This window comes from Rattus norvegicus, chromosome 9 (assembly GCF_036323735.1).
Source record: "Rattus norvegicus strain BN/NHsdMcwi chromosome 9, GRCr8, whole genome shotgun sequence".
In the NCBI taxonomy this organism is placed as follows: domain Eukaryota; kingdom Metazoa; phylum Chordata; class Mammalia; order Rodentia; family Muridae; genus Rattus; species Rattus norvegicus.
Genome location: NC_086027.1, coordinates 14398460 through 14412773, shown reverse-complemented (window position 1 = coordinate 14412773; position 14314 = coordinate 14398460).

The following is a 14314-nucleotide window of genomic DNA, read 5'->3' as shown; positions in this document are numbered from 1 at the left end:
TTCTCATGCCTAGACTTGTCTATTCACGAAGAATGATATTGGAGAAGTGATGGCTATATAGTTACAATGTAGTAACACAAAGGCCTGGTTGACATTTGCTCACTGATGTCCAATTTAATTGTCTTGTTATATTTGAGAAAGGGAGGATGTCCTACATAATATATAAAACAGACAGAAATTTATTATTTTATATATGCCCTGTAGTTGATCCCTATGTTCCCAAGTAAAAGGAGTTTTTATTGCAAAAAAATAGGATTATAGACCATTGATTTTGTAAAATACATGGATATGTAAATGGAAACAATGTCAGCTTTCAAGGACTGCACAGTAAGCAAATATTTCCAGGTTTTATACACTCAGAGGTATAGAAGAAATATATTGGCCTTCAGAAAAAGGGAAAAGCTTAGGAATGGAAATGTGTGTCACATGCATTGTCTCGTGTAGTAGATTTACTTTTAAGAAAAATCTCCCTCCTCCTTGGTCCCTAGAGATTTGGGTGCTAAGAAAAATCTGTTCTCCAATTCAGGGTTGTAAGCAACCCTCCCCAGCAAAAGCATTGTTGACTACTAATGAAGCAGAGAGACAAATGTAGTTTTGAAATAGAGGTTGCCAAATGGTATTCCCAGTGACACATGGGAGACTGGAGGAAAGGGTCCCCACAGAAATTCATCAGTGTGGGGAGAACTGGTTAGTAGGTAGGCCATAGAATTTTCCAGTGATATCACCAGTAAGCCGTTTACTGGACACTCTATTGTATCTAAGAGATCCCTAGAATCTTCTGTGATGTCACCAGTGTTGTGGTGACACCAATTGCCTTTGGGATATTCCTTCAGTTCCCTTTGGGTTCACAAGCAGGCATGTTTCGCCAGCTGCTCAGGCTATTTCGGAAGGAAAGTGTTGATCAAGGAGAGACCGCACGAGGTCAGAGAGAAGCTGACCCCCTCTCTAGTGACACAGGAAGGAGGAAATCATTCTGGGGAAGGCTTGGTGAGTCGTGGGCAGAGTTGGGGAACATCCTCAAGGAGGTAGGTTTGAGATGTGCCTTCTAAGACTAGGCCTTACAAGCAGGCGCCTTGGGATTTTTCAAAGGCAAACCAAGAGTCAGGAGTTCCTGATCTTTAATTTGAGAGAAAGCCATAAATTTTAAGACTTCAGTGTCTTTTCTTGAAGCTTTTTAACTGTGAGTGTCAACGAATGGCAGGAGGAGGCACTGTGAGATTAACAATGTGACCATCCATGGTTGGGAATTGAAGCGCTTCATCCTCTAGATTACTGTAGATTACATAAGTGTCTGATGGCGCGAACAAGGAAGGATGCACCCCTAGTCATGAATTGAGTTCTCAGACACTTTGGGCTGGACCACACTTGGTTAGAGCTTGATGGTGCTAAACATTATGAAGTCATTATGAACTCCAGGATTATCTGCACCACATCTGATATAACAATGTCGCAGATGTTTATGTCTCAGTCATATTATAACTTTCAGTGCCGCGGGTTGTTTAATAGTGAGTGTGGCACGTGTATGGCTTTAGAGGTTGGGAACAGGGACATAGCTTAAGAATCAACCTTTAAGAAAGCTTTTCTGCTCTTTCACGGATTCACCCAGTCTCTACCATTTCCCCTTCCTCAACCTCCTTTTTGGATTCTGAATGATCTATTCTGCCCATGGGCCATCAAATATGCAAATTCACTTGGGTTTATCTGTCTACAGGTTTTGGTAGGAAGGCATCATCCCAAAATGTCATCAGTAAGCAAGAGGAGTGTCTAAAGGAACTGGAGGAACTCAAATTTGAAATCCAGAAGTGTCAATTTGAGAGGGATGAACTTTATCAAATCCTGGATCTTTATATCTATGATGAGTGGGACCACAGGTAGTCATTATGCCCAGTAACCTGTTCACTGTCTTGCGCTCTCTCTCTGCTCCCTCAAGATTTACTCATAGCATGAGAGAGTTTCACCTCTCATCCTGGATTTTAAGGAGACTTGGCATGCATTAGCTTGTGAGATAAGCTAGGTGCTGTGTGTTTAGGGTCAACCTCTTTTGTACTTGACCCTGAGCTCCTTGGCTTAGCGTTGGTTCTGTCAGCAGCTGGAAGGACCTGGTCACACTTGCTGCAACTGTGTGTGTGAATGAAATGCCTGCAGGTCATCACTCTTTCCTCTGAATTTGTTCATTATACTCTGATTCTATGGCACCTCCATGCATGTAGTTGGCATTCTAAATGTGTTTGGATATGGGTTGCTATGTATATATGTGGAAGTATATGTGGTGTTTTACTCAGGATCAGGACGTCTGGGACCTTTGATGGGGTCTGAGGATTTGTTTGATCATCAGTTTGCAGGTCATGATAGTGATGAGTACGTGGAGGCCCACACTGATCAAAAGAGCACTTTGCTCCTTCTGTATACCTTGGTGGCACCCAGGACTCTCCTGAGGGGAGGAGGTGCTATAAATCCTCTTCCCTGTCAAACTTAGTTATGCCCTCTGGGAATTCATGTAACGATAGAAACCAAGGATTGAGTATACCTGCTTTCAAAACAAGAGAAATGTCATCACAGCTTTCTCTTGGACCCAAAGCTGTGGCACAGACTGGAGGAATCTTCTTCCTGAACTAGTCAATTCCATCATGCTCACCTGGCCAGCTCTTGAAGGTCAGGTCCCTCCAACTGGTACCGTGGCTCTGTTGTCCTGTGCCCAGGATAATAAACTTAACTAGTACAAATACTTTGAAGGAGCAAGTATGTGGTACATACTGAGTTTAAGTAATAGAACAGTCTGGTTTTACCTAATTTGTTTCACCTGCTTTGATCTTTAGTTTTTTATTTTTTTAACTATCCAGGGATTGTTTATTGTGACCTAGAAATGGTCACTGTGGTCTTGACAGTTGTAATTCCCAAACAGGCAGCTCTCGGGCTCTGCCCCCTCCTATATAGTGAGTCTTTGCAGAACCAGATCTCTCAGGATTCCAAGGAGTCCTTATTTCAAAACAAATGTTTGCTTATTTACATAGAAATATTTTCTGTGGATTGAGTCTCACTGTTGGGTTTTGGTCTGGTTTTTGACTTTGCCATTTTCTTCCCTTCCACCATTCCTTGAATTTGAAATTTTTTATTATATATTTTTATTTACATTTCACCTAATTCTGAAATCGTGAGTTCAAAACATTATTTGTTCCTTTGACCATGACCTAACCCAGGCTGCATGTCGAATTGCCAGTCCTTCAATCTGAACATGAGATGAGAATGATGGCTATGCAAATGATGACCAACTCAATAAGTTATGCCATGGAGAGGTACAAGGAGCTCATACAAGTGAACAGTTCCTACCGGTGAGTCGATGACAGAGGTTAGAACCCTGCACTAGGCAGGGAATGCTTCTGTCCTGTATGACTTTGAACCAAAGTCAGGGTTCTGGTTCTGTAGTGTCTGACTCTTAACAAGAAGGCTGCCTCCTGGCAAGGGTCTTAGATTTGTAGCTCTTGGACTCAGTTGTCGTACATGTGAAGGGTGTAGAAGACACTCCAATTGTTATTTTTCCCATTAAAGTTCCTCTAGATAGAAAAGGTTTGCACCATGATGGGAATATCAATCAACTCTGAATCTCTAGGACTCTGACAGGAGATTTAAAGATCTGTGATCCATGAGAAACACATGGAAAGATTGTATAGCTATTGGGTCTTCAACTCCCCCTCAGAGGGGCTTTCCCCACAACGTGAAGATGGTTTCACCATACCATGGACATACGAGCTCCCTTATGGACCATCTCTTCTACCTTGATTTATATAAACCGTCTTAGTGTCAGGGTTTTCAGAAGTACTTTCATTCATGTGGAATGTGGATTCTGGATTTGACCTCCTCTAATTGGTGCTAACTTGTATAGTGTGGCTCTATTCTGGGGATTTCTGAGGATGAGGACCCTTGAAGGGATGATTGTACTTGCAGGAGTGACAGGCAAATAGAAGCTGGCTGGGATTTACCATTGTTTGTTTGTGGCTCAGCATCAGGCAATTCCAGCTCCTGCGTGATCAAGCTCAATTGAAGAACAATACACAGATTTTGCTGAATGAGAAGAGAGAACTGCTGGTGGAGCAGACTGAACTGCCAGCATCTTCTGTGGAGACAAAGAGGTTCGGTGAAGTGGCCGGAATGAACATCTGTGACCCCAGAGCCAAGCAACAGCAGGTAGGGTTAGGACTCAGGGTCAGGTTGTCCTCAGGTCTTACCATAAACATAGACAAACCAATGTAACTGTCTATTGACTGATCCATGTCCTGTCCTAGGTCTCATCCAAGTGTTCATTCATGTGATGGTTTACAAGGCTTTCTGTGGAGATAGCCCCTTTTCAAGAAACTGCATGTTTGGAAATCAAATGCTCCTGCTCTTCGAGAATCTGCAGTTTATTAAGGGAGATAGGTTGATCACACAGCACAGCACTACATGCCATTATGTATGGAGGGTGCTATGTGGGAGCCCCTCTTTAGACTAGAACAGGGCTTTGAGGGATGAAGCAAAAGCCTGGAGCTCATTTTCTTTTCAGGGATCGTGTGAGACTCAGGAAGTAAGTAGTTTTCAAGGAGGAGAGCCTGGTGGAAATGCCAAAGAAATGGTTCTCATTGTCATTTGTGGTGGCTTTTGTTCTCCCTCCCCTCATGTCCCTGTATATGAAGATGGTGACTTCATGCTTCATAGATCTTGGGTAACTACAGAGCCTGTGTATCAGTATGTCAGTCCTGTCTTATTTGAGTGCTCCTGGAGAGTTCATAACTGGGCCTTACAACCTGAAGCTGGTTAGAAGAGCAAGGATGTGGGAAAGGTTTCTCAAAGGCTGAGGGTTGGCATGACAGACTTGAGACTTCAAGAACAAAGTTATCCATATGTACCCCCAATTCTCACCAAGAAAGGTGCATTGCTGTGCTGACCTGCATCTTAGGGAGCATGCGGGGAGGCCAGTTCATGACATGCAGTTTTGTCCAGTCATTATCTAACTTAGCCCTTTAAGCCTAGGTCTCTCAACAAACATGAAGCTTCCTGTTTTGTGCTGGCCAGCAGTCTTTGCATCATTCGTCCAGTTCCAAGTGGAGCCCCCTCTCTTATTTGTCTCAACACATTCTTAAACCATTCAGCTATTTTAAAAATAAGGATTAGATTTCTTCACTTTACCTGAACAGAGTTATCCCCCGGGGAATATTCTGGATTGTCTTATTGGCTTCACCATGATCTTGCATGGAATCCTAGAATGCAACCCTCTGCTGACATTGCTTTGCTGACTATATCATGGGCACTGCATTCTTTCAGGATAGATTCCCTCTCAATATTGTACACAGTGCTGCATTTCAGAAAATTCACTGTATGTTATGTATTTAGCCTTTTTCTGACTGACACTGAGGTTGTTTTAATATCACAGGAACTCTAATGTGATGAAATGTTCCTGGTAACTGACCATGAGTTACTGTCTTCTCTGATGCTTCCAAAGTCTTCTATGAAGGAAACAGGGTAGTTTTAGTGAGGGGCCTATGATGAGTCAGCATAGAGTTCGATGGAGTCTTTTCCTAGAAATCTCTCTCTTGGGGATTTGATGTTGTGTTGTTTAGGCTATCTGTGCAGAACATGTAACTTACTTGTCGGACCAGCAAGTATCTGCATAGAAAGGTTTCCTGAAGTGGAAATGAGTACAGGCCAGGGCAGCACATCTTGCTTGAGTCTAAGAGACTTGTACACAGCATTATTCCCACTAATTCCTCACTCAACAGGAAATGTGCTGCATAAGAGCAAAGTTTTCATTTGTGCATGCGAGTGTGTATCTGTTTGTCTGTGTTTGTGTGTGTGTTTGTGTGTGTGTGTGTGTGTGGTGTGTGTGTGGGTATATGTGTGTGTGTGTGTGTGTGTGTGTTTGCAGTAGTGAACGTGTGTTTCCCTCTATTTCCAATTTTCATGAGAAAAGTACTCTAAGCGTTCACTTTAAATCCATGAAACATGAAATAGAGCTGCCCTGTCATTTGGCATCTCCATCTAGCTCTGTACAGCAAAAGGACACTTATATTACTAATTTATTCTATTTCCAAAAATTTCAGAACAGAATTATCTTGTGAAGTCTGGGGGAGGAGTAGAAATATGTTCAAGTGAGTCATGTTTCACAGGGGTAACAAATGGTACAGGCCTAGAGCTTGCAGGTCCCTTTTTGTTATGGTGTAGAAGCAGGACAATACAATCCTTTAGAAATGCAACCCCCAAAAAGAGGACACAAAAACACCTGTAAAGTTAGATTTTCAAGTGATTAGGGGCAAAACTACTGATCTGCATTGAAATCCTTTGGAGCACATCAAAGGAATGGAGTACTGGGAGGTAAGGGCAAGGCTTCTCTATAAAATCTATGAGTTTATGTTGCTTCTCTGTTCTTTGTGAATTGTGAAAGCCCACTGGAAGGTTATGTCACTCACTGTGTCTTCTCCAAGGTTGCTTTCCACACTGCCTGCTACCATTTCTTTCGAGCTACCTTGGCACACTACAACTTCCCCTGGGAGTTTGGCTTGGATTTTATTCATTGAGAATTTGAGTTGCTTGGAATTGTATCGTCATCCAGAAAAAGTCCCATAGCTATGCCGTGGTGCAAGAACAGGGCAGTTTCAGGAACCCCTTTAGGTGCACAGATAATCCAAAGCGCTCCTCTATGTTATCTGTGTAGCATTCTGCAAGTGCTGTCGATCAACATCATTTTCTCTCAGTTAATTTCTGCCTCAATGGGTTAGGAGAAATGATGAGCTTCAAATGGGTCTGACAGTGTAAGAACAGGTAGCCCTATGAGAAGCCATGTTCAGAAAGTGGAACAGAAGTTTTAGTTAACCCAGTGATTCCACAACAAGGAGTAGGTATTGCCATTGCAACTAGGGAGCATCAATGTTGTAGTGGTCCCAGAGTAGCCCTGAAGGAGAATCTACCCAGACGTCCATCAGCCAAGGAGTAAAAGTGTACCATACGATGGAGCCCTTCCATAGATTCTGATTCAGTGTGAGATAACCCATGCAAGCTTTTACTTACTTATTCAAATTATCTGTGGAACAATCACATTACGGGGAGAAAATTTGTTGATTTGGATCCTGGTTATGGAGATTTCCTATGATTCTAGCTTTGGGCATGAAGTCACTCAGGCTATGGTAAAGACAGCTCCGATTAGAAGAAGTTGCACACTTTGGGGAAAGTCTGAAAGAGTGAACAAGAACAAGAGTCTAGTCCACCACCAACATATGATCCTTTGCTGAGCAACAAGACAGCTCTACACAGCCTTTGGGACTTGCTAAGCCAGATTGTTAATGGGGAAAGAACCCTGAGTCTATGAAGGTTTATGGGAGGACAGCACATCACTGACTGAGCTGTCTCTAGGCTCTGGCCACTATGTACATATCCTACTCAACATTTGTTTTTATGCCTCCAGCGAATCCTGGGGAATCTTTACATTGAGCATTAATGTTCAGGTAGGAACATAGGCTGGAAGAAGCCATTTGAATATCCTTCCCTATATAAATACCCTTTTTGGGTGGATGACCACCCCACCTGGATTTCAGCCTCATGCAGCTAAGGAGCTACTCAGAGTATTGTTCTGGTACAGTTCATGTGAATTTTGCCCATGAAACAATATATATGATCCTCTGTATTTCTTGCTATGTTCTACTCCTTTCTTCCTGTGATCTCTCCAGAAAGATCTGAGGACATTTTCTCTTCTGTCCTCTCACAAATTGCCTTACACTAGCCATAGACTTACAGGGGTGCTGTTCTGTTTCTACATCACAATCACCTTTAATGTCCGTGTGTACGCTGCGAAGATTTGCATGGAGCACATTCTCAGTGATTACAGGATCTATGCAATTCCCATGGATTTGATGTGAGATGGCTTCTCTGTGTATTTGCAGATACAGTGGTTACAAATGGAAACTAGACGGGTTCCATCAGTGCTAACATAATCAGAAGTTTCACCTCAATTCTGGGCATGTTCTCCAGAAGGAATCCACATGGTATTCTAGGTTGCTCATACCTCTCTTGAACTCAGATTCAGACATAGCTACAATGTTATTATTCAATGTCATATACCTGGACCAGTGGGAAAAAATGCTCATTTTTCTCTTAATCCCAGCACAGTGCATAGTCCACAGTTCAAATTCTAGCAGTGTTAAAAGCTGAGATATAAATCCAAGCGCAGGTACTCTATGACACTTGGGGATGCAGGACCTGACCTCAGCTGACAGGTCATGCTGGATTGTCCAACTGAATAGAGCTGATGTAAGAGGGAGAGCTGAATTGACAACCACTCAATAAATCTTTATTCCCTTGCTCTGCTAGGTCTGAAATTCTCCAGCAGAAACTCGAACATGACACAGACCAGGACAAGATCTCCCTTGGAGAGAAGAGCTACAGGAGGAGAACTAAGTGTGCACAGCAAATACAGCACTATTGTGTTTTATCTGCAGTGTCCATAACAAGTGTGGACTGCATTTTCCTCCTTTAGTTTAACTTCTTTGGATTGAATAGGCCGTACTTTCACCTCAGTCTCTCCAACAAGTGTGCACTTTTTGAGGGACTCAGAGAAGTGCTGATGAACATCAATCAAGAGCTGCTGGTCATCCAGAAAGACTGTGCACGTGTAAATTTGTACTTGTCCTGATGGGTCATCCAGAAGAGTTTCATGGAGATCAGTTCACAACATTGGAAAGACTTTGTGACAAAGTCTTTAATATCATTTATACTCAGTATTGGTAGGCTTTTTCCTTAATACCCCCACTCCAACAAAACAGACCTACTTCCACTCCTCTCGAAAAGATTGTTACCATCACTAACTGCTTGTCTACTATGTCTCCAAGGCAAGCCACAGGCTATAAGTCTATTCTGCAAAAGGAGCAGCAAAAGAATGCTTAGCGCAATTCTTCTATTTAAAGTTTGGTTAATTTTTAATTGTTTTGGTTATTTGGTTTTCCTTCTATTCATTTGGAGATTTATTATTTATCTGTTGTTGTTGTTTTGTTCATTTGCTTTTCTATTTTGATAAGGATATAGACTGTATATATTTACTACCTGCATCTGGTTACTATCAAGTAAATTGGATGTATTCTGGTCAATAAAGGAGTAATCTCAAACACTTCACTCTTAAGAACCTTCTTTATTGATCATTAGTGTCAACATCTGAAGTCCCACAGCTATCAGGGAGGGATGGATCTCTGAATTCTCATGGGGACTGGGCATCAAATCACTTCCCAGTCAGACTGAGATTCACAGGCATTTATACAGTCACTGTGCACTGTGTTTCCAACTCTGAATTTCAACTTCATCATGCATACATTACCCACTGTGTATGCTTGCTGTCAAATATATAGTTACCTCTAAATTATACTCTGTCGATGACAGTTTTGACCAAATTAATAGGATAAACATTAATTTTTCTGTAACACCTCCCAGAACATATAAACATGGTATAAGGGAGTTTAAAGCCATCGGGAATCCTGCACCCAAATCCCGGGGCAGAAAATGCTGAACACCCAGGAATGCAGATAATCCTGAGACCACAGGAAAGAAAGCCACTTCTGACCAGCTCTGCCCACATCTCTGGCCCAATATTAATCTGCATGATGACTCTGGAAAGAGGAATAGAGGAGCAGTCACTGGCAGGAACCTGCTTGGTCCAGCCTGGACCCAGAATCTACCTGGGCCCTGAGCATATTTGAAGAAAACCAGAGGAATACAATTCTGTGTTTCCTGATTGTGACTTTTTTTGATTCGAAGCTCAAAATACCATTTTGTTGTTGTTGATTTTTAGTTGGATATTTTTCATTTCGAATTCAAATGTTCTTCCTTCCTTGTTTTCCAGAAATAAGTCTGAATACCATCGCCCTCCACCTCTGCTATAAAAGTATTCCCTTCACCATCCATCCACTTTCCCAGCCTAGGCAGGACCAAGGGCTGCTCATTCCATTTGTGCCCAAGAAGACCATCCTCTGATACACATGCAGATTTGGCCATTGCACAGTCCCTGTATAGTGATTGGGTAGTGGCTTAGTCTCTGGGATCTCTGCTTGGCAGGCATGGTTGTCCTTATGGGGTTGCAAGTCCCTTCAGCTCTTTCAATCTTTCTGTAATTCCTCCAACTGAGGTCTAGTTCTCAGTTCAATGGTTTGCTGCTAGCATTCACCACTGTATTTGACATGACCTGGCTGTGCCTCTCAGGAGACATCTATATCCAGTTCCTATCAGCCTGCACTTCTTAGCTTCATCCACCTTATCTAGATTGAAGGCTGTATATGTATAGGCCACATGTGGGGTAGACTCTGAATGGCCATTCCTCTAGGCTCTGTTTTAAACTGTGCATCCCTATCCCTTCAATAGGGATTCTGCTCCTTTAAAGGAAGGAGTGAAGAATCAGCATTTTGGTCATCCTTCCTGACTTTCATTTGGTCTGTGAATCTTGGAGAATTTGAGCATTTGGGCTAATATCCACTTATCAATGAGTGCATACCATGTGTGTATTTCTGTCATTGGGTTAACTCACTCACGAGGATATGTTTTAGTTCGTTCTCTTTGTCTATGAATTTCATGAAGTCATTGTTTTTGATATATCTGTAGTAGTCCATTGTGTAGATGTACCACACTTTCTGTTTCCATTCCTCTGTGGAAGGGCATCTGGGATCTTTTCATTTTCTGACTATTATAAATAAGGCTGCTATGAACATGGTGGAGCATGTGCCCTGTTGTATGTTGGAGCATCTTTTGGGTATATGTGCAAGAGAAGTATAGCTGGGTCCTCAGCTAGTGCAATGTCTAATTTTCTGAGGAACCTCCAGACTGATATCCAGAATGGTTGTACCAGTCTGCAATCTCACCAACAATGGAGGAGTGTTCCTCTTTCTCACATCCGTGCAAGCATCTTCTATAGCCTGAGTGTTTGATCTTAGCCATTCAGACTGGTGTGAGGTGAAATCTCAGGGTTGTTTTGATTTGCATTTCCCACATAACTAAAGACGTTGAACATTTCTTTTGGTGCTTCTCAACCACTCCATATTCCTCAGCTATGAATTCTTTGTTTAGCTCTGAACTGCAATTTTTAATAGGGTTATTAGTTTCCCTGCAGTCCAACTTCATGAGTTCTTTGTATATTTTGCATATTAGCCCTCTATCAGTTGTAGGATTAGTAAAGGTCTTTTCCCAGTCTGTTGGTTGCTGTTTTGTCCTATCCACAGTGTCCTTTGTCTTACAGAAGCTTTGTAGCTTTATGAGGTCCCATTTGTCTATTCTTGATCTTAGAGCATAAGCCATTCGTGTTTTGTTCAGGAAATATTTTCCAGTGTCCATGTGTTCAAGATTCTTCCCCGCTTTTGCTTCTATTAGTTTGAGTGATCTGGTTTGATGTAGAGGTCCTTGATCCACCTGGACTTAAGCTTTACACAGGGCAATAAGAAGAGGATGATTTGTACTCCTCCATATGCTGACCTCCATTTGAACAAGCACCCTTTGGTAAAAATGCTATCCTTTTTCCACTGGATGCTTTTGTTTCCTTTGTCAAAAATCAAGGGACGATATGTGTGCTGGTTCATTTCTGGGTCTGCAGTTCTATTCCACTGGTCTATCTTCCTGTCTCTGTACCAATACCATACAGTTTTATCACTAATTCTCTGTAAACTGCTTGAGTTCAGGGATGGTGATTCCCAGGGAAGTCCTTTTATTGTTGAGGATAGTTTTAGCTATCCTGTGTTACTTGTTATTCCAAATGAATTTCCAAATTGTTCTGTCTAACCCTATGAAGAATTGGAATCGAATTTTGATGGAGATTGCATTGCAACTGTAGGTCACTTTGGGAAAATGGCCATTTTTACTATCTTCATACTGCCAAGCCATGAACATGGGAGATCTTTCCATTTTGTGAGATCTTCTTCAATTTCTTTCTTCATATCATGAAGTTCTTGTCACACAGATCTTTCACTGGTTTGATAAAAGTCACACTGAGGTATTTTTATATGATTTGGGACTACTATGAAAGGTGTCATTTCCCTAATTTCTTTCTCAGCTTGTTTATCTTTTGTGTAGAGGAAGGCTACTGATTTGTTTGAGTTAATTTTATACCCAACCACTTTGCTGAAGTTGTTTATCAGGCTTAGGAGTTCTCTGTTGTAACTTTTGGGGTATCCCATGTATACTACCCTATCCTCTGCAACAGTGATATTTTGACTTCTTCCTTTCCAATCTGTATCCTTTTGACCTCCCTTTGTTGTCTGAGTTTTGGCTAATGCTGGGGACACCCACAATGGAGACATCTCAGTAGCCCGCAGTAGCTTTTTGTAAAAACTGGTTGTTTCCATTTCTCCAAACCTTAGCCCTGGACAACGGCTGTATAGATTTCATTTGTGTGTGACTGCCTATCAGTTGGCCTTGGTGTGCACAATTATTGTATTATATCTGACTTTCCTACTTCTTTCTCCTTCTGCTCTGGTGAATTCTGTGAAACTAGATGTTCCTTGAGGTTATGATTCTTAGACAATTGGAAATTGATGCATAGGGGCACAGCACAGCACAGCCCTAGAGGCCCATGTGGATACTGTGTATTCTCATCTTGGAAAAAATGTAATAACTGCAGAATTGTTGTTCTAGATTAGGGTTTTACTTGCAAAGACAGCTTGAAGAAAATAAGAGAAAATGAATTAGAGCCAACATTGGGACCCTAAGAAACGAAAAAGTTATTGACGTTAGGAAGTAAGTTTTACATAATATTATAGACTGGTTAAGGAAGTATAGAATATATAAAATAATATACTAGTAAACTAAGTCTAACTACTGGAACCCTAATGAGAGTCATTGTGTGCAAGGAACAGAACGCTAGTGGAATTAGTGTGCTAAGGGTTACCTTGATTCTTTCTGGCCACTGCCTGGCAGTTTTGCCTATGTCATTTATCATTAGAGTGTCACAGGAAAATGCAATTAGCTGATCTCGGAGCTTTGGACTCTGAAGTATAAAAGTAAAGAGTTAAAGTTTAAATAATGATAAGTTTACAATTATTATTATTATATTGGCCACAGGCCTGGGTATAGGGCAAGCCTGAAACTTTGGAGAACAGTTGTAATTCTTAGTTCTTGGTGTGATGTAGTCATTCTTTGCATTTGATTTGGCAATGATTATAAAATCTCTTTTTTCTACCCGCTTTTGGATTATTAATAAAGGACTGGGGCAAGAGAAAGGCTGTAGTTCTGTAGAACATGTGAAGAGTAAGTGAGAGAGAGCATGAGGGAGTGAATGAGAAAGTAAATCACAGAGCAAATGTAAGAACAAATGTGAGAGCCAGGGAGAGAGCATGAGAGGAGAATGTGAAAATGAGTGAGGAGAGAATGTGAGGTGTGTATGAAGATTGTGTGTGTGCGTGACAGGAGAGTGCATTGGTGTGTGTGAGATATGTGTGAGGTGTGTATGAAGAGTGTGTGTGAGAATGAAAGGGTAATGAACAGATGTGTGAATGATTGTGGGAGTTTGAGAAAAGAAAACTGCAATAAAAAAGACAGAGTGCACAAAAGAATTCAGAGTGTGTGCAGCCTCAAGCTGAGAGAGAGAAAGAGAGAGAGAGAGAGAGAAAGAGAGAGAGAGAGAGAGAGAGAGAGAGAGAGAGAGAGAGAATAACTTTAAGCCTTGAAGTTGCCTGTCAGTTTGTACCCAAAGAGTCGTCTGTGGATATGTATTATGTGCCTTCCAGATATTCCTGCTTCCAGGTGAGAACTCTGATCCTGTGACAGAAGCCAGGAAAGTCTGACAGAATGGCTGCAACCCTGAGGGCAGAGGATAAAATATTTGGCCTAGACCTCCTAATTTATCTTTTCACCTGAAGCCTTATTATTAAATTTTCTTACTGGAATAGGACTACGATCCTGGTGAGCATCTTGTCTCTTGGATACTTAATCATTTCTTTGTTGTCACAGACTGTTTGAGCTTACTCCAGTCACTGGGACTTATTCACATCTTCAATTTTCCTGAACTTTTCAGATTTCTAACATTTGTGGCAAACTGAGTAAAAAAGCAATGAATGTTGAGCACTTCACTGGGGTCCAGTGCATATGGAGCTACGGGTGTATGGATATGGTAAGTCCCTAGGAGTTACTCTAAGAAAGTAGGACTGTTCTCTTAGGACCCCTGCGTGACCTCACTTCACTTTGCCAGCTTTGTGGGCTTCTACACTGCTGGTCTGAGAAGAACTGAAAACTAATGGAATAGATGTGTAGCCTCCCATTACCTTTGTCATTGTTAGGATATTAGTAGGAGAGGTTTGATTGAAATACACTCTCAGGAATATTAACAAAA